Source organism: Nannospalax galili, unplaced genomic scaffold, assembly GCF_000622305.1.
Source record: "Nannospalax galili isolate Female #2095 unplaced genomic scaffold, S.galili_v1.0 scaffold1331, whole genome shotgun sequence".
NCBI classification, from domain to species: Eukaryota; Metazoa; Chordata; class Mammalia; order Rodentia; family Spalacidae; genus Nannospalax; species Nannospalax galili.
Window position 1 is genome coordinate 63922 of NW_008330679.1, and position 21674 is coordinate 85595.

A 21674-nucleotide genomic window follows, 5' to 3' on the forward strand; every position below is an offset into this window, starting at 1 on the left:
ACTGTTTGTGGAGGTCAGTTTTATACCACTGAAATATTTGGCTGCAAAGAATCAATGAAAATTGCACGTATACATATTAAAACATCTGTCTTTGTGCTTTTATTTTTATAGTTTCACAGTTTAATTCTCTTCAAGATATCTGTAATTTGGGGGGAAATTGGGATTATTCACACAGAATTTCAAAGGAAGAAAATTCCCTTACTCAGATTGCCTTAGTTTTCCACAAAGAGCATTTTTTTCTGTTCTAGGATCCCATGCAGGGTACACCTCATACAGATGTCATGCCTCCATAGGCTCCTCTTGGCTGTAATGATGTTTCATGTCCTTTAACTTCCAAGTTCAAAAACCCTATAATCTGATCTTTTAAAAATTTTTATATGAAGAAAGCAGGAAAGACTCTAATCAATCACGGAGGGCAGCCCTGATGCAAACAAGACCAATCTTACGTTTTATATTGACTGGGAATGGTAGCAGGGGCAAACTAGGCCATTCACTTTAGCCCCTATCCCAGGAAAGCCAGAGAAGGGACTCCTGGATTTGGAAGTGGGTGAGAGATAGAGAAGGATCCTGGAGAGGGTCAGCCAACTGGGTAGTGTGAGGTCAGAGTGCAGGGTCTTGGGGAAATACTGAAAAAAAAAAGGCTCAACCATGATCCAGGGAGGCTTTTCCTTTAACAGGGACTGTCTGCAAGCTGCCTGCCTCCCTGTACCAAACATACATAACCTTTTGAATGTGCTGAAGAACAGTGTGGTGCATGCCGCTGTCCCATGACAGCCGCTTTCCATCACTGTCTGCTTGTCATGTCTAGATGGGATAAATGACATTTCTTTATTCTCTGAGACTTGGCTTAGTCCCGTCCTAACTGCCTCCATTGCTTAGTGCCATTACTCTTTTTTTTTTTTTTACAATAAAATAGGCCCTAGGAACAGAGAGGGGACCTATGTAAGCACTGGCTGAGCATATCCTGTGAACAGAACCCAGCCCTACCCAACCACCAGCAGCACAGCTGCTAGTTATGCACAGCTCCATTGAACACTTCTCCTAAATACTTGGTGTGGGAATCCTGAGCTCTAGTTCTGTCCAATTCTTGCATCAGTCACTGCTCTGCTCCCTGGCACCACACAGGGAGCATGAAGAACCCATTCAGCTCACTTTCTGAATCATTTGACGGTTTCCAGACTCCCTTTGCCTGGGGGTAGCCAAGAGGAGGAGGCACAGGAATGTGACCCATACATGATTTGTCACCTCTGTCTTTGCTTTGTTAGGAAAGTTTCCAACTCTAAGAGTTGAAGGGGAGGACAAGGAAGGGCAGATTCTTGTTAGCCCAAAGAAGAAAGACTAGAAATGCCACTGGGGTGGAGGTAAAATCACACTGGCTCCCCAGTAAGCCTCCTGCTTTAAAAAGTGCCCCCTCTCCCTTTAGGAAGGAGGAGGGTGTGCTGAGATTAAGATCAGGGGAAGATAAACAACTCAGCAGATAAACAACTTAGCCCTCTTGGTTGTCCAGGGCTAAGCAGCTCTACGCTGGCATTTATGTCCAAGTCGGACCTGAGCTCATCCATCCGAGCCCAGCCTTGCATTTTAAAATTCTGATGAGGCATTGTGATTATTGCCAGAGGAAGAGAAAACAAGACTGCTTTCCATGTTCTTTCTTCACTCCACACATGTCTCCTGATGTTCGAAAGGGACAGAGCTAACGCAACTACAAAAGATGGCGACAAAGTCCTTGAAGATGATGCATGTGCAAAAGGGTCAGGGGCCTTTGTCAGCATGCCCAGCAGGGGTGGTGAGGCTATAGGACACCTGCAAACCATGCCTGGCTTTGCCTAAAGGACAAGGCTTGACCTGTAGAGATGGAGTTTTGTGGGTTGGCTCATGTCTGAAGTGTTGGGCTGAGTTTTGACAAAGAGGAGTTCTTCCAGCTGGCGGGCACACTCAGTTCTTTACCTACTGCAAGCTCTTGCCTCAGGCCTGCTGCCCAAGCTTCAGAGCTCTTCTAAGCATCTGTCATCCATGTTTCACTAGGACCAAGCCATTTCCCTCTGGGAAGCCCCCTTCCCTCATTCTGGGCTTTCTGCGACTAGACTTTACTTCTGAGCCACAGAAATGTGTACATGGCTCAATCAACAAACATTTTTTTAAAGAATTCTTAGGAAAAAAAAATGGATCATTTTCGGTTGAATTTGAAACCAGGAGGAAGAAAACAGAAACTGCTGGGACCTAGCATCCGGAAACATCTGCCTAGAAAGAACATGGAACTAAGAGGTAGATGATAATCACTTGAGCTTAACGGTTCCTGAAGCAAGAGCTCCCTTTGGTCCCAGTACCATGGAGATGTGTGAACCAGCCAATTTCCTTTGTGTTTGAGGGAGTATAAGCTGGATGTCTGTACTTTAGAGCAAAGATGTCCAGATAATATGTACAAAACAGAGGTTAGCACTGTTGGCCTCCCCTTCTGTTAATGCTTATAATTAAAAAACCAATGTTTCTGGGACTGGAGAGATGGCTCAGTGCTTAAGAACACTGACTATTCTCACAGAAGACCCGGGTTCGAATCCCAGCACCCACATGGCAGCTAACAACTGTCTGTAACTCCAGTTCCAGGAGATCTGACAGCCTCTTCTGTCTTCTGTGGGCAATGCATGACACAGGTGTACTTACCTACATGCAGGCAATACACGCATACACATAAAACAAAAATAATAAGCCAGGCATGGTGGCACACGCCCGTAGTCCCAGCAAAGGATTTGGGAGGCAGAGGACGGCAGATCTCTGTGAGTTCAAGGCCAGCCTAGTCTACATAGTGAGTTCCAGGACAGCTGGGGCTACAGGGAGACCCTGTCTCAAAAAGACAAAAAATAATAATAAAATAAAAAATAAAAAATAATAATAAATAAAATATTTTTTTAAAAAATCAATGTTTGACCTTGACTGTTCCCCCAGTTTATTCTCTGAGCCTTATGTGTGTCAGTGATATCCAGACGCGCTCTCCCTCATACGTGAGTCCTAGGAATTTGAGTTAAGTCTGGCAGATGCTCCCTTCCTCTTCCTGCATCATCCCAGTCTGTATCTCTGTAGTTTTCCCTCGATTCTCACTCTGCAGCCTACGCTCTTCAAATTGCATTCTCTGATCGAGGGGCTTTACCTGCCTGTTTGGACTTACCCAGGCTTTTCTTTTCTCAGCTGACTGTGCATTTGGGTGCTCTCTGGTTACTCCTGAAGTGCCTCTCCATCCAGTCTCCATCATGGGTACAGAATGTGAAGTCATAGAGACAGAGATCCACATCTAAACACTTCTTGATGCCATAGAGATTCAGACATTCAAATTGTAATCCCAAAGAGGATCAAGCAGGAGAACAGGGATCGAGAAGCAGATTCTTAAAGTCAGATTCAGGGCAGTGGTGGTGGTGTTCAGCCTGGAAAAGGGAAGCTAAAGGAGAGGCACAATGTCTTTGTGCAGCTCTTCGTGGGGTTGTCATATAACACTAAAGCCAGTGGACGGCTGTTCCAGAGTCCATTTGGATTGCTTTTATGCACTTGAGAGTTGCTTTTTATTTTAGGAAGAACGTCTTTAACATTCTTCTAATGTTTCCAATACCTATGACTGCAGGTCAGCATACATCCATGGATAGATTCCTGGGAATGGTACTTGGAAGGAGTTTGAGCTGCTGGAATGAGCTTGGGGTGAATTTTATGAAGCACATCCATTGCCCAGAGCTGGAGTAAACTCCTGAGCCTCAGAAGCCTGGGAACAAAAGTCCTTGCCCACCAGCTAAGCTCAGTTTCAGAGAGTTGAGCTGTTTCCTCACTGGGAATGAACAGGATTGCCCATTATGCCAAACCTGGAGGTGGCTGTCTTCTTAAGGCTTGTGGGAAATGGGAATCCATGTTTAATAATGGTAAATCTATCAAAACCAAGCGGACATAGCTCACATCTTGTGGGCAATAAACATCCACAGGTGAAATTTTATGAGGTTTTAAAGGGAACTTTATGAGCTTTGAGGGAGCCTTAGTATAAACTGAAACCAGCTATGGAAAAACAATATAATGTGAACTGTGGAAAGAAGTGTCTAAAAATTCCTGTCACCATTTCTGTAGTGAAGAAATCGTGTTGGTACTAAGAAAAGACGTGCTGCCTACATCCCTCCAGTGAATTCTAGAGAGGGAGATTTCCTCAGCAGCCACATTGTTGGTTCCCTGAGAAGCCCCTTTTACTCATTGCACTGTGTATAATGCATATGTACATGTACAACACCCATGAAATATTTCCGAAGATGAGGGACAAATTTTGTGGGTACACAGTCATTTACTTCCACAGGAAGTCCTCACTCTTCTGGGGACTTTTCAGTATCACAGATTGGAAACTTGAACTCTGAGTGCAAAGAGGCTGTCCCAAGGTCACATAACTAATAAACCACTTAGCTCAGATTGAAATCCATTGTCTCTCTAACCCAAGAGCATAAGTTCTTTTGACTATATTTATTATTGCCAGACTTCTGGATTTCATCATCCAATGCTACCTTAAAACATTCAAGAGGACCCTGATCAAGTTGCCAACATTTTATTGAGAGGGTATCATTAAAACCTAAAAACGTTGTTAACAACAGCCTGAACAAGACAGGGATGATAACACAATGCTAGAGGATAATCTGGGCTTTATGAAATACATCATTAATTGACACACATGTACTTGTGTGTGCACCTATAAAAATACTGCCATTTATAGCCACTAGACTGGCCCTTAGAATGGTCACTCTGCCATGCTCTTTCCCCTGTAACACAATAGCAAAATGTTCTATAAGTAGAAGGTGCTTATGACCTGCTGTTAGGTCACCAACATTTTGATAGTTCCCCTGAAAAGATTACCTTACCTGGTCACAGACCATACCTCATTTTGTTGAATTTTGTGCTTAGGGTTTAGCAAAAGCTGTACTTGGCCAAACCAAGTTTCTCTAGAACTGTGAGATTTCTCCTCCTGGCAGACCCCATAGATATAGCTTGATTTCTGTTCACTATTGAGAGTATACCACTGAACCCCTGGTCTAGAGACTTATCCTGGGAGATACTTCAAGACTAGGGACAGAAGGGCTCTGCAACTTTAAGAGGTGGGTTAGCACCTTGGCTTGGTATTTTGAAAGTCACATCCCTTTGTCCCAGCTCTTCCACTGTGGGAGAGTCTCTCTTCCTGAACTTAAGTTTCTCATATACAAAATGAAGAGTATTGGGCCAAAACCTTTAGAAGGTGATCCCAGCCTTGGCAACCCCCACTTTTTCTTCCATCTGGCTGATTCCAACTCCTCACACACTGGGGCTTCTTTTGTTTGAGAAAAGCTGGGCTTGGGGATGGATTCAATGACAAACTGGCTCTTGAGGAAGATGCTGTAATAAGATCATACAGCTGTTTGGTGATGCTACATGAGTGTAGGACCATTTCAGGGTGGAATGTCAAAGTTTACCAGACATTATCTTGGAGCAAGGCTGCTTTTTCCATGACACCAAATCATTACCCTCAAAAGCATTACTAATTGCGCGCATCCACAAGATGCTGGAAGGGCTTGGCGGGGAAGCAAAAGACCCATGATGGGGGTCACTCACCTCACTGGGGTTTTTCTTTGGCTCAACTTTCACAAGAGGACCTGGCAAGAAGCCAGGCTATGCCCTGGAATAAATGGCTTGTCAAGTCCTCAGGCATAGCCCAGGAGGTGCTCACAGTTCCACTTAGCTTTTCATTTATCTTTATAGCACTGAAACCAGCTTGTCTAGAAGCCTACATTCACTGGGAGGAAGGTTAAGTTACAAGGTCCAAGTTTAAAAAGAAATGAAAAAGATATCTTTGCCCTTTAATTTTAGAATAGTTACTCTCTGGCACCCATCAAAACAGGACTGTTAAGATGTCATCTAGAGACAGAGAAGGGAAGGGCAGAGTCAGCAGACTGACTGCCTGCTGGAGTGAGTTTGGTTGCTTTTTCCACATACAGATCAAAAACTTCCTGAGCAGTTAACCCTCAGCAAGGGAGTGACATGCTTAGCAAGCGGGAGCCTCCTGCAAATGGAGAAGACTTGGCAGAGGCCAGTGCTACTCATCTGTGTGTCGGTGCATGGCATTGATCAGTGCTGGAAGATTCTGTCATCATATAAATAGCCTGAAATAGGCTTTGGTTCCACTCTGGAAACATCCAACATGATCCCTTGGGATCTTTTAACTCACTTGTAGTGGGTAAGATTTCCCAGATTCATAGAGACTTTCTCAGTGGAGAAATCTTCTCAGTAGAGATAACTGGGTGGGGAGGAGTGTGTCAGTTCACATGATGTCTTTCTCCTTAATGATGCATTTCCCAATTATCCCTGATGATTAATAGATAGGCTCCAGCAAATATCAAGAATGAACGTCTTGGAGAAGGGCAAGACCACAAAGTCAGAGATACAAAGAATCTTGTGAGCAAACAAAAACTATTGGGAAAGGCAAAGCAGGTATGCGTTGATCCAGAGCATGCCTTCAGGGCAGTCACCAAAGAAGTCTCAAGAGCTGCCAAGGGTGTCAGTGACTTGGGAACAGGGATGCCTCAAACTAGGAGCACATTTCTTGTCTTGGGCTTTTTTCTGCTGCTGTAACAAAACACCTGAGGCAGGGTAATTTAATTTCTCATGCTTCTAGAAGCTAGGAGGTCCAGTATCAAAGTGCTGGTACCTGGTAAGGGCTTTCTTCTTGCATAACACAGAGGGGGTCATGCCTTAAGAGACAAGGAGCATGCAAATTCAGATCTCTCTTCCTCATAAAGCCACTACTGCCATAATAGGGATCTCACATTCATAACCTCATATAACCTTGATCAAAGGTCCTGCCTCCAAATACCATCAACCTGCTGGTTTATTGGCAGTGTCTCATGTAGTCTAGGCTGGCTTTGAATTCTCTACGCAGTTCAAGATGAACTTGAACTTCTGGTCTACCATCCAAGTGCTGGAGTTGCAGGTGTAGGTTATTATGCCTGTTTAGGCATTGCTGGGGATTAAACCCAGGACTTCATGCATGCTAAGCAAACATTCTACTCACTGAGCTACATCCTCAGCACCCCTCCCCAACAGAATATCATTTCTTCTCCTCTTGCTTACATGGGCCTACGTAAGCAAGCATATGTCTGTCCTTAGACTCAAGAGTCTTCTCCTTTGCCAGCTATTGGGGACTTGTCTGCTACCATCATCACTGCCAACTGAGGAAAATTTCCTGGCCTTGGGAGTGTGGACTTTTGGCTTCAAGCTCACATATGCCCTACCTCCTTTCAGGAAAGGGGTCTGGAGACAGGAAATGTGCAGAGAAGCTGGACAGTAGCACACGGACAACCAATAAGACTTGCCCACAAGGTCCCTACACATTTGAAGATACTCAGATGGGAGTGATGATCATGGATAAATTCTGGCTGTGTTCTGCTCAAAACAGTGAAATTTTCTCAACTGGAAAACATGGTTTTCCAAGGCTGATTATTTATGGATCTGCTGCTTAAACCAAAAGCTTTCATCATTTGCTTAAGAACAAGTTAAAGATGAAGAGGATCTGTTCAAAATGGGGTAAAGAAGTCATTTCAAACAGGTTCCACAAAGCAAAGACTCCATATAAATCCAAGCAGAAAACCAGAAATGAGACTTATGGAGAAGTCTTTGCAGGAGGAAATATTCTGTGAGCAGGGCCTATGCTGTTCACTCATTGCTACAGAGAACCAGAGACTTCCCAGTGACCTGTGGGCTGGGATGGAAGCAGGCTCTAAGACACTACTTTTGGGGGGCATACTGGAATACCCACCCTATTTTCTTTAAAATATGGTGACCACTGTTCTCCTGCTCAGTCCTTAAAGGTGCTTTTTATTTTTGTTTAACCCAAAAGGTACCTATCCAAAATTTCTTCTGAACCAAGTACCAAGATTGGGAAATCAAAGGGAGGTGAACATGAGGTGGGTTTGTTCCTAGGCTGTACAGAATTCAGAACCTGGTCAAGAAAAGTCAGACCTATGATTAAGTTTTTAAGTTTCTCCAAAATGTTTCCTATGCCCAGCTAAGAGCTCTGCTTCTACATCCAGCTCCTTGACACATCAGAGCTAGGCTTTGATGGAAGCAGAAACCACCGGGCCTTACCTGGAACCCTTTCATGTTCCTTTATGCAACCGTGCATTGAATGACTACCTAAAGCCTGGTATGAACAAAGGTCGGTTGCTGGCCTTGCAGACATTGCTGACCTGGATGTCTGGTCAGCTCAGATGTGAGGTATATATGTACCCTGTGTCCCAGCATGTCCTTAGCATCCCCCAGGGATGCACAGGCTGTTTCTCTCCATCCCTCTTTGTCTAGGGCTGTCCCTAATGTTATTAGATAGGAGTGCAGAACAGAGCCCCCCAGGGGAGGCTTTGAAAATCAAAAGCCAGTCCTGGCCAGGGCCCCCACCGGATAGTGAGCAAGCACAGGAGGAAACAAAAGTGCTTGTGTTAACAGAATGTCATTTCCCAACATGAGTCAGGCTCAACGCTGAGGCAGGAAAAGGAGAGCAAATGCCTTCCCATTCATCACGGCGGACATGGTTATTTTTAGAGCAACACCAGCTCAGCGCTGGGCTCCAAGGACCCTGCCATGGAAGGAAACAAGGCTAGGCTGATGATAGAGCTGGTCAGCAGTGGAAAGCATTCATGCGTGTTTATATCTGTGTGTACATGTGGAGGAAGGGGGAGGAAGCCTTCCTCCCAAACTATAGACCTTTACATGAGAATGGGGAGGGAAATGGGCAGGTAGGTGATCACCTGGGAAGTTGTCAAGGGAAAAGGAAAAAGACTCCTCTGTTCTGGAGCTGAAGTGGGCCTTTGGCCTAGAAAGGGACTGCTGGTACTTCAAGGTCTGTCTTGTGTTTTCTTAGGTACACAAGTTCAGTCCCTCTGGTGGGGCTTAAGCAGCCTCTTCCCAGGTGTGGCAGGTGGGCTGCAGACCCCTTGAGCTATGTGGGGAGGATGAAGACTCCAGGCTTGGGTACTGGTGGTGGACAGCCTCTAGGAATACACTTGCCCTGGTCTGTGCCCACATGTCCCTATTCTGCAAGGCAAGTCTTTCCTAGCATCGGTTTTTTAAAAAGTCCCTTTGTGTAAGTGTCTGACCCTCTTGTCTACTGACTATAGGAAAAGGAAAGCCTGAAGTCAAACTTGGCTCTGACACAAGATTGGGTGTGGCTCCATTCTTTCTCGTCCTCTTTCATTTTAAGTACTGACCCCTCCTGCCTCTGCCTGTGCTGATAGCTCATCTCTGTTGAAGATGCATAAATACTCAGCCTGATATAAACTCAAATGAAGCAGCACTGCCTGGGAGGGGGGAGACCTCTTCTCTCTTTCCTCAAGTCTTCCTAGATGCGCATCAAGGTCTATGGGAATGTGGTTTACACTACATGAGTCTTTAAGGGCCTCAGTGTTGACTCACTTTCCATTAATAGCTCAACTGTCCACGAGGTTCTGGCCAGTTTTAAATCTTCTTACAGGCAAGGAAGGTTGACTTCCTGCACGGTCATTGGATGGATTCCCACAGGCCACAGCAAGTTGGCAGAGCATTCCACAGCAGAGTCGTGACTGCTACCTCCTTCCAGGGAAGCAGGAACATCTCTTGTGATAAAGAAAACCACCAGCTCAGTTACAAACTCAAATCTCTCTGCTGCCCCCCTGCTAGCACCCAAGAGATGGAGGGCTTAGCTGCTTTGACCTACAACTGGGATGGTACAAGATGAGAGACAAACAAAGGGGCAGAGTTCTTGTTCATTCATTTTTTACTTCCATCTTTTCTTCTAAAGAGATATCACAAAGCCAGACTGTGAGTCAGCAGTGCTGCGGGACAATGCATTGCCTGAGCTTGAGACCATGAGGCACACCTGCACAAACAGGTAGGCAGGTGTGGAGGAAGCAGCGTTGCCTGGGAACCCAGCTGCTCCAACCCCAGCTCTGTACCCCATCACAGCCATGATAGCATGGAATCAACCACCTTCCTGTATGGACCAATAAAGGATGGCTTGGTCCAAATGACCTTGAAGTTCTTTTTTAAAGTAGTACCAAGCAAGAATAAGGAGGAAGGTGGAGCTTTTAATAAAATGGTCCCTGGAAGTTAGTTCTTGGGCTGAGGGTGGGAGTCCACAAATAGTATTGATAGCTAACAGTTATACAGCTCCCAAATGCCAGGTACTATACACCTGTCCATATAAGAACTCCATATGGTAGGCATATTTTCCCCTTGTACAGATCCAAACACTGCGGTTCAAAGATTAAACCAATTGCTTAAGGTCACTAAGTGGCAAAGGCAGGTTTAAGCCTATATCTTTCTGATATGGAAGCTTATATGCTTTTTTCCATATCATATCCTTTCAATGGACAGGGAATAATGTCTCTTTTTTTACTATATCAAACATCCTGTTTAGACTCTGCCCCTCTGTGTACTTCATTCCTTGTTATGACTTTATTTAGTTGGGTTTTTTTTTTTTGATCTTTTTGAGACAGGATCTCCCTGTAGCCCTAGCTGGCCTGGATTCCCTATGGAGACCAGGCTGGCCTCGAACTCACAGAGATCCGCCTGCTTCTGCCTCCCCAGTGCTGGGATTAAAGGCATGTCCCACCACGCCCGACGACTTTATTTATTAGTATAAAAGAGCTGCAACTGTACACACCTTGAGCTGTGCAGGGGGTGGGGGGTGGGAAATAAGAAATAATGTTGCCAAGTGCCTGGCCCCATATACCACCAAATCCTCTTCTATGAGTCATGACCAGATGACATCATCTGTAAGCGTCTATGTATGCTTGTGAGTCAGATACCAGCCCACTTCTTTCCAGGCATCTGAAACCAGCCAGCTTCCTGCTCCCCTTTCCTTTGAAACCCTGCATTGCTCTGTGTTTGAAGGTCCTTGGAAGGGTAGGCCAGATGGTCTTTGCCTCGTGAGGCTTGGATGCAGCAAGTGATGGCACCAGGAGTTCCATTCCCTGCTAAAATTTCCTCTCTCCAACAGGCCTTGTTGCTTTCAACAGTCATGAACTGCCTCCCTGTTATTATCTTTTCTCTCTAGTCTCCCTCCCTCGGTCTCTTTATCCATCTGCCTCTGATCTCTGTGCCTTTCCACTCTTTCTGCTCCTTAATGACCAAGTTTTTGACAACTGGTAAGACACGGAGCATTGTGCACGCTGATGATTGAAATCATCTTCCCACACACTGCAATGGTCTTTGTAACCCCATAGTACCAGGTATGGGATCCCTGAAGAGTTGGGAAACAAGACATTTCACTTGACATCCAGCATGGCCTGATGCTAAAAAAGTCACATCATTAGGAAACTGACTCACAAGTTGCAGGTTCTAGTTATAGCCTTCAATGAGAGTTCTCTGAGAAGAACATTGACTGCAGTGGGTGACTATGTGAGTTCACATTTCTACCTGAGTTAAGTACGGGGCTGTATGTTCAAAAGGACAAAGAAGACACCAGAGACACCAGCTTCCAGAATAATCTGGCACTCTTCTCTTGCTTCCATTCATAACAATATCTACTTTAGAGGAATCTTGCAAATAAGCCCTGTAAACATACCAGCTTCAAAAACTCCTGTTAGTTTCCTAGGGACCCATGAAATTCCAGATTAAAAAGCAAAGCTGGTGGGATTCCTGCATGCTCAGAACAAATAACCTCTTATTCTTGGTAGGTAGGTGAATGGCAATTGGAAAGTATTGCTGCACTAAATACAGGTAGTGTCTAGATATATTCATTTCTGCGTTAAAACTTCCCCCTCTCACTTCTTTAACATTGTTTTCTTCCTCTCCTCCTCCTCCTCCTCCTCCCCCTCCTCCTCCTCCTCCTTCTTCTTCTTCTTCTTTTTCCATGTTTATAAGACAGGCCTGTAACAAGAAAAAACTGATTCATAATTGGAGAAGGAAAAAACTATGTAAATAATATTAGAGATCATCCTGCTGCTTGCTTGACAGCAGTTCACTTGGAAGGTTCAAGATCCTTTTGATCTTAGATGAGAGGGACCAGCTGCTGAGAGACAGAGTCTGATTTAATCCAGAGTTAACCATCCAGAAGATCTCTGTAGATAATTTCTGATACTTCTTTGTAGTCTAAATCTAGGACAAAGGTGGAGAATGATTTGTGGAATTGATAACAACCCTAAGTGAAAAGTCTGATGGAGCCATTTTCTTTCCTACATTATTTGTCTCTCAAATGTGTTGCTCTATGCAGACTCAACATCTGGGCAGGTGCTTCTAGACTCACCAAGGCCTTCTATTTTGAGTGTTTAAGGCCAAGGAAGGAATGACTGCTCACTCTGTCTGATGATAAACAAAACTCGGAATGGAAAGCATCTCCTGCAATTCAGACTCTCATCCTCAGGAGGTATTAAGATAATGTGGTTCCACAGGGCCTGCTCTGGGAAGGGCTAGTGGAGGATGGGAGCCCCAAATGCACATACTGGACTACATGCGACTGTCTCCCTGCAATCCTCCCTCACGTCTCCACAGCCAGATTGGAGCAGCCTGTGGAAAAAATTCCTGTCTATTTTCAGAAACAGATAAAAGCATTCAGATTATGCAGTACAAATCTCAGCCTGAAAGCAGCTGGAAAAATCTGCTTCTTGCCACTGTCACTGACCTTCTGACCCTTCCAAGTAATGACATTCAGGCCCGTTTCCCCCTCCTCCCTCCTCTCCTCTTCCCAGTACTGACAGACCCACCACTGCACAGCTGGTCCTTGCCAGCACTGTCAGGCCATTATCCCACAGAGAACGAGAGGCCATGGAATAGGAGTCAAACGTGCTTACAGATTTGGTAAACAGATTATCAACTGGTTCAAGGACAAGTCAGTACTATATCATGCCTCATTCGGGTCTGGAGTTTGAGGAGCATATCTGTCATTCTATGGGTCTTCCATCCTCTACCCAGTGTCACAGGGCAGGAGGCCCAGCCTCAGGCAGACACATGGGCATCATTTTCAGATCCACTCCTGGGAAGACAACAGTCTGTCCTGACTAGAACTGCTTGAGACAGATGTCTGATCTCTTGTAAGCACATGGGGCTTGAAGCACTGACTGGTTCATCACACTGAAGCTCAAGTGGGATTAACTCTGGCTTTAGGGAAATGTCTGCCAAGGGCTAGCTCCAGTATCCAGGGTGCTCATGTTTGCCATGCATCAGTTATGCTCTGCATACACAATGGTAAACACAATAAAACAGGCTTATGCCCAATGCATTTGGGAGTAAATGTCAGCAAGCACACCCATGGAGGACCACTCTGTTAGCTTTTCATCTGGGCGGCATTAGGGCCTCAATCCTCCAGACTGAGAATATGCCTTTCCTTCCGGAAGCCTTTCTGCTTAGCCCTCCTTGCTCAACAATTCATTAGGCAACTCTTCCTATAGGAGTTCCAGTCTTCTCCTGTCTCCACCTCCAGGCAGCAGGTTTCCCACCCACATAAAAGTCAAATACAGCTAGCTTTCAAAGGAGCCAGATGGGACAGATCTTCCCAGGAGAATAGAATGGGTCTCCTTTTGTCCCTTGGCTTTCTCATCCGTGGGTCAAGAACCTTTGTAAGAGGGAAGGAGGGCCTATCAGGTTGGTCTCTAATCTGCTATGTAGTCGAGGATGACCTTGCACACCTGACTCTCCTGCCTCCACCTCCTGAATGGGGAGATTACAGAAGACCTGTAACACCACACCCAGTCTTATGGGGTGCTTGGCATCAAATTCAGGGCCTTGTGCATGCTAGGCAAGTACTCTACCAAATTAGTCACATCCACAGCCTTTCTTCCCACAGTTCTTTAGTCAGAATGAACTACTCTTCTTGGGCTGCAGAGGAACCAGCTCTCTCCACTGGACACTTCTCATCTTTAGGTTTTTATCTAGCTACTGAAGAATAGGTCTGAGTCCTTCAATGGGGCATTTGTGCCTGGAAGACAGAGCCATGTCTTATTCATATTTTTTCTCACCCATTTCTAGCTGAGAACCCAGCATAAAATGTGCTTCTCAAACTGTATTGCCTCAGCTATGGTCACAGTGAGTCCTGGAGGCGAGCCAAAATCCAGTGCGATGAAGCATAGGGGACCTCCTCATTATTTTTTTTCTTTTGAGGTTGAAGTCACATAGCATAAAATTTCCCATTTTCAAGGGTATAGTTCAATGGCCTTCAGCATATCTTCGAAAATTGTGCAGCTATCATTCCTACTTAATTCTAGAACATTTTCATCTTCCTCAAAGAAACCCTGTACCTATTAAACTTGCATCTCTGTCTCCCCTGACCTGTGACCCTAAGAAGCTACTAACCTGTTTTCTGTCTCTATGGATTTGCCTGTTCTGGACATTTCACATAAATGTAATCATACAATATGCCCTTATCACAGTGTCTTTAGGGTTCATTCATGTTGTGACAAGGATCAGTACTTCATTTCTTTTATGGTTGATTACCATTCTATTGTAAGAGATATCAAATTTTGTTTACCTGTGTGTCCACTGATGGACATTTGGGTTGTTTCCATTTCTGGGCTGTTATGCATAATGTTGTGAACATTCATGTACAACTTTCTGTGTGAACATATGTTTTCAATTCTCCCATGTATACATTTATGAGTGGAAATGCAAGGTTATGGGTAATTCTATGTTTAACTTTTTGAGGAACTGCCAAGCTGTTTTCCAGAGCAGCTGTGCCATTTTACAGTCCTACTAGCAATGTATGACGGCTCTAATTTCTCCACATCCTCACCAGTTCTTGTGATTTTCTGTTTGTTTTTATTATAGCCCTACTAATGGGCATGAAAACCAATGTAAATTCATTTGGTTTTGAATTGCATTTTTCCCTAATGACTAATGATGTTGAGATTATTTTAATGTGCTTGTTGGCCATTTGTATATTTTCTTTGGAGAAATGCCTGTTTAAGACTTTCGTCTACTCTTAAATTAGGAAGTATGTCTTTTTGTTTAATTCCAAGAGTTATTTATATATTCTGGATATTAGTGCTTGATCAAATATACTACTTACAAATGTTTTCTACCATTTTATGGTTTGAATTATTTCAACTTCTTTGATGCATAAATCTTCAGTTGTAATGAAATCTACTTCATTTCTCTCTTATGGCTTGTGTTTTGGTGTTATATCTAAGAACTGTTGCCTAGTTCAAGGTCATGAGGATTTATACCTATATTTCCCTCTAAAATAGAAGAGCTTTGGCATTTATACTTAGATTTTTAAATTTTACTTTGTGTTGTGTATACAGTATGCAGTGAAAATTTAAATTCATTCTTCTTTTGTATGTGGATATCCAATTGTCTTAGAACCATTTGCTAAAAAGTCTATCCTTTCCCTACTGAGTGATCTTGACATTGTTGTTGGAAATCAATTCTTTATTCTTTTGTTAAATGATTACTTCTTGAATTTATCACTTAACAGAAGGTTATTAATTCATAGATAAGGGAAATTGATAATGCCAAGTTTTTTAAAATATGCAATTACCTCAGCCCAACTTTGTCCTCTACACTGACAATCCATCTGAAAGAAGTCAACGACAACCAAGGTTGAACATTTTTTCACAAATGTTCCAAGTGATCCAAAGCCTTTGGACTTTTAAACTAGTGTGAATGGAGTAACTCTTTATATTTTTTTGTTTTTACCGTATGAACTTAGAATAATCAACATTTTGTAGGTATATGAACAGATAAGAGAGAGCTGACTTCATGGACACATTGTGCCTTGATTTAGTATAAGTAAAGTACAAATGAGAATCGCTCCTTGTTTGTGAGTGATTGGGAGAGAATTCTTCCCCCCTCTCTTTGCTCACTGAAATCCAACAGATGGTGTATAACAGACTAAGGACTGATGATGTAACCATGGAAGTGTAAATGACAGGTCAGAGAATGGGGTAGGGAGGGCAACCTCTCAGAGAATGGAAAAGCAACAAGCAGTGGCAGATCTGAGGAGAGAAAAGGGGACCAAGAACTGGGGAGAGGTCCAATGTGCCATCTGAGAGAAGATTTTCTCTGGCAGAACTGAACCACTGAAAAGACCAGAAGGAGTGGCTTCTGGTCTCAGATACAAAAATAACTTGCTTTTTTAAAAGGTCGAAGGAGCTGAAAGCAATTCTCCTTAGCCTGCTATGTTCGTGTCTTTGAGACTGGTCTTGGCTAACATAGTTCCCTCTGTTTCAAGCATACTCCACTATATTCCATTCCATCACCTCGTAACTGACCCTCCTCACTCTTTCTTTTTTAAACTTTGGTGTATTGTGTGTATGCATCTGTGGGGGTGTGCATGTATGAATGCTTATACTGTGCATATGTGTGTGTGGGCCAGAGACCAATATTGGGTATTTTTCTCAATCACTTCTCCACATTATTTTTAGAAATAGACTCTTTCACTGAATCTAGAGCTCACCAACTGGCTAGACTGATTGGCCCACCATCCCTAGGGATCCTCCCCAGGACTGAGATTATAGGTGGATATCACTATGTCTACCTTTTTACATGGATGTTGGAGATCAAACTCAAGTCCTCATGCTTGCATAGCAAACATCTTATCAAACAACCCTCTCCACAGCCCTCTTGCCCTTTTCCAAGCTAATCCCTGCTCATTCCATCTCTGAATTTCCATACTAGGCCAGTACTTTGTTTTTTTTCCCAGTGTATAATGCCAGATATTAGATTTAGTACATTTATACAAAAGTAGATTGGGGTTTGCAATGGTTAATCTCAACTGTCAATTTGATAAGCTCTAGAACAACCTGGGAGGGGAGCCTTTGAGCATCCCTGTGGGTTAACTGAGGTGGGAGGACTGGTCCCACGGGGGGGTGACATCATTCCTAGGTTGGAATCCTGTAATATATAAAACGGAGAAAGTGAGCCGAGTATAAGAATTCATTAGTCTCTTCTTCCTGACAGTAGATGCCTTGTGACTGGCAGCTTCAAGTTCCTGCTGCTTTGACTTTCCTTTCATGACAGACTATGCTCTTGAACTTGAGCCAATATAAGCTCTTTCTTCCTCGGGTTGCTTTTGTCAAGGTGTTTTACCACAGCAACAGAAAACTAACTAAAAGAGGATTGACGGTGTGTTCTCCCACTAGACGGCAAGCTCAGTTGAGACCAGGGGCTGTGTCTTGTTCATCTTTGTAAGCTGTGGGCCTGGAACTATGTGTGACACTAAAGGACCACTGACCTGATTGCAGGTGGACACTGGATTAACTTACAGTTGAACAGTCACTCAAGGTGTGACCCTGAGTAAACTAGGAATGAGAAAAAACAGTTAATTCCTCTTGGCATTTTCTTGAAGCCTCCAAGCTAATTGCAAATGGTAGGCCTGTGGGCTTGTAAGCAGCAGTCTGTGCTTTCCTGTCTCTATAGTGAAACAGCTGAGCACATGGCAAGGGTGAGGTGCACATGCTGCTCCAAGGTAGGTGATGTAGAATGCTGAGATAGAATGCAAAAGAAGGAATCCTGGAGTCTCAGAGCTGCTGTGATTGCAAAGTATTCAATACAAAAAGCTTCATCAGAAAGCCAATAGACAGCCAGGTAAATGGAATTTAAACTGTACAGGAGTTGGAGCTGGGTGATGGGAGCATTTATCCACAAGCAGCCAGTCAAAATAGAAGCAAGTGTGCTGGAGATATGGCTCAGTAATAGAGTGCTTGCCTAGCATGTGTGAGTCCCTGGGTTCAATTCCCCAGTCCCACAAAAATCAAAATAAAATAAAAATAGAAGTAGCAAGAACTAAAATAGGAATATTCTTGGAATTTAAATTCAGCTCAATATGGAGAGGGTTTTTCCTACTCTTTGATTTTTTTTTTTCTGTCTAAAAATATATAAGGAATTCAAACAACTCAATACTGAGAAAGCAAACAATCCAATTTTAAAAAAGAGCAAAGAGTCAGGGGGTGCAGCTAAATGGTAGCATGCTTGCCTGACATGTACAATCCCCAGCAATGTACCCAAAAATAAAGGAGGGAGAAAGGAAGGAAGGAAGGAAGGAAGGAAGGAAGGAAGGAAGGAAGGAAGGAAGGAAGGAAGGAAACAGAAAAGAAACAGAGAGGACTTGAACAGTTATTTCTCAAAGGAAGATACACAAACAGCTATTAGTTCTATGAAACACTTGTCAGCATCAGAAATCATCAAGAAAGTAGAAATATAAGCCCCAATGAGATACCACTTCATACCTGTTAGTGTGGCTATTATAAGAAAGATGAAAGAGCCGGGCGTGATGGTGCACACCTTTAGTCCCAGAACTCAGAAGGCAGAGGCAGAAGGACCTTTGTGAGTTCAAGGCCAGCTTGGTCTACATAATGAGTTCCAAGCCAGCTGAGTTTCAGGGAGACCCTGTCTCAAAAAGACCAAAAAAAAAAAGTTGGTGAGAATCTGGAAAAAAGGGCAGCCTTGTATCCATTAGTGAGACTGTAAATTAGTACAGCCATTATAGAAAATAGTAGAGGGTCCTCAAAAAATTAAAAATAGGGCTAAGGACATAGCTCAGTTGGTAGAATGCTTGCCTAGCATGTACAAAGCCCTGGGTTCAGTCCCTAGCACCGCATAAACCAAATGTGGTAGTACATGCTTGTAGTCCCAACACTTGGAAGGTGGAGGCTGGAGGATCAAAACTTCAAGGTCTCCTTGTGTTGGGGACCCCTGTTGTGTAAAGTAGCAGTCTCTCCATGTCCGGATAGCCCATGGGCTCGGCTTCATATGCAGAGACTCCTTTCATCAGCAGGGTGCCTTCCCAGCATCTTCCTGACTCATCTTTTGAAGTAGCCGTCACAGAAACATGGCGATCGGTTCTGAAACTGCCAGGTTTTCCTGTGTGATAATCAGACAATGTCTGGCAGCCTGGCAGAAGCCCACCACCACATGTAAATGGGGCATCCTGAAAGCACCTATCCACTAAGGCTCTTGCCACTGCCCCCACACTATAAATATCCTGGTTTCCCCTAATTAATCGGGGCTGAATCACTAAGACCTTGAGCCGAGCTGAGTCACAGAATAAAGGAGCAGTGCCACTGAATCTGACTGAGCTGAGTTCTGTGTCTTACTGCCTACGACCCAGCCTTCCCGGAGAGAGCTATCTCTTCATAAACCACGACTCACGGAAATCCAGCTTTCGCTGTTTCTCGCACCTCCCCTTGTGACCTGGTGGCCAACGGGTCCCGAACTTAGAGAGAGAGTGCATGGTGGAAATTGAAACGGAACCTACCGGGCCAGCCCCGGTAGAAGAGAGCCTCAACAACGTGGAGAAGCAGGGACCCGCCAACAACGCCAAGAGCCAGGGACCCAAACAGCAGATGAGGCCTGCGGGACCCGCCGCACTCCAGCGACGTGTGGGAGACCGGTGCCATGCCCAGCAGCTGGCGCTCTGCGAAACCCGCACCCCCATGTCCTTGGGCTACACAGTGAGTTAGAGGCCAGCCTGGGCTACATGAGATAGTATCTCAAAAAAGAAAAGTTAAAAATAGACATTGAGTAGGCATGACATGACTGTCATCCAAGCACTAGGGAGGCAAAGGCCAGAGAATCAGAGGTTCAAGTCCTCCTTGGGCTATATAGTGAGTTCAAAGCTAGCCTGAGCTGTGTGAGACCTTGTCTCAAAAAAGACAAATAAATAAATAAACAAACAAATAAATGTAGAATTAAAATATAATCCAACAGTCCCATTTCTGAGTATAGCCAAAGAAAAAGAAAGCAGTGTGTCATCCAGGTAGGTGTGGTGGAGCACACGTGTAACCTCACCCAGTGTTCGGGAGGCTGAGACAAGAAGATCCTGAGTTCCAGGCTAAGCTGGACTACATAGCACAATCCTGTCCCAAAAAGCAAAATCAAAACCAGAAATTTTTAGAAAAGAGAGAAAAATAGAAGTATATTAAAGAGATACCTGTGCTCCCATGTTCTTAGTTATTCATAATAAGCGAGATATGGAAGCAACCCAAGTTGACAACAGATAAATAATAAAATTATACACACACACACACACATATGCACATACATAGGCACAGGATAGCAAATATTGCATAATTACACTTATATGTTGTAGACTGTAAAAAGCCAAACTTATAGAAACAGAGTAAAATTGTTGTTACCAGAGGGGAAGTGGTGATTGTAGTTGTGGTGGTAGAGGAATTGAGATGTTAGTCGAAAGACACAAAATTCAATTAAATGGGAGGAATAACTTAAACGATTAATTTATATATTAGGGTGGCTAAGTTAAAAAATAGTATAGTGTTTGGCCAGCGAAATGGGTCATTGGAAAGGGCTTGCTGCATAAGCCTGATGACCTAAGTTCGATCCCTGGAACCCACTCACATAAAAAAGCCAGATGCAGTGGCTGGGATCTGTAATCTCAGTGCTCCTAAGATGAGATGGGAGGCAGAGGCGGGAGAATGGGCTAGAAGCTGACAGGCCAGCCAGCCTGGAGCACACTGTGCAGCGAGCAGTAAGAGAGACCCTGCCTCAACCAGGAGAAAGTCCTCTGAACTCCCCATATGCTCCATGACATTTACGTACTTTCTATCTCTCTCTATCTCTCTCTCTGTGTGTGTCTCTCTCTGTCTCTCTCTCTCTTTCTCTCTGTCTCTCTCACACATAATAAATTTTAAAAAGTAGGATCATATATACTTGAAAGTTGCTGAGAGAAGACCTTAAGTCACCGCCCCCAAAAAAGTATGTAAAACAATGTATATGTTAATTAGACTGATTTAGTCTTTCCACATGGTGAACACACATCAAAATGTCATGTGCGCCTAATATGTGCAATTTTTTTTTTTGTCTTTTTGAGACAGGGTATCCCTGTAGCCCCAGCTGACCTGGAACTCACTTTGTAAACAAAACTGGCCTTGAACTCACAGAGATCCACCTGCCTCTGCTGGAATTCAAGGCATGTGCCAGCACACCTGGCCATGTGTACAATTTTTACTTGTTCACTGGAAACAAAAAGTTTAAATGTTTTTTCTCCAAATTAAATCAATAGCGAACAATTAAGTAATCTTTTTATTTAATAAATTGTATTCTCAATATTCTAATATAAATATTTTCATAGTTTTGCATATTTTCTTCTGATATTGTCAAAATGAGTACCTCTTACATACCTATAGTGATTATATTTATGCAATATTGGATTTTATATTTTCACATTTATTATTTTATGGTGAGCTTTTTTGGTTTGTTATGATTTTTTTAAATTACATTTTACTTTCTGGTGTGTGTGTGTGTGTGTGTGTGTGTGTGTGTGTGTGTATGTGACTGCTATGGCACACATATGTATGTCAGAGGACAATTTCAGGGAGTTGGTTCTCTCATTTTACCATGAGGAACCAGGGGATTGAACTCAAGTTGTCAGGCTTGGCAGCAAGCACCTTTACCCACCTAGCCGTCTCACTGACCCCTAGATTGCTTTTCTGTTTTTGTTTTTGTTTTTGTTGGTGGTGGTGTTTGTTTCATATAGTCGAGACTGGCCTCAAATTCATGTAAGTGGCTGATGATCTTGAATTTCTGATCTTCCTACTGGTACCTCCTTAGTGCCAGGATTCAAAACATACACTGCCACACCCACTCAGAAGTATGTTTAAAACGATTTTTTAAAATTATTTATTTAATAACCACATAATTAGAAGAAGCAATTCATTATGGCAGCATTGACATATTCAATAACAATTTCCAGAGCTAAGATGCATCTCTTT

The 21674-nt window shown here is 43.6% G+C and overlaps 1 long non-coding RNA gene across 1 annotated transcript in view; it reads right to left on the reverse strand.

Annotated features, from left to right (window-relative positions):
* Positions 1-3505, reverse strand: part of LOC115067353 — a 17064-nt gene extending 13559 nt beyond the window's left edge. The window contains exon 1 of the long non-coding RNA XR_003846773.1: positions 3164-3505. This is a non-coding gene — a long non-coding RNA (uncharacterized LOC115067353). The remainder of the gene's footprint in view (positions 1-3163) is intronic.
* Positions 3506-21674: the final 18169 nt, after the last annotated feature.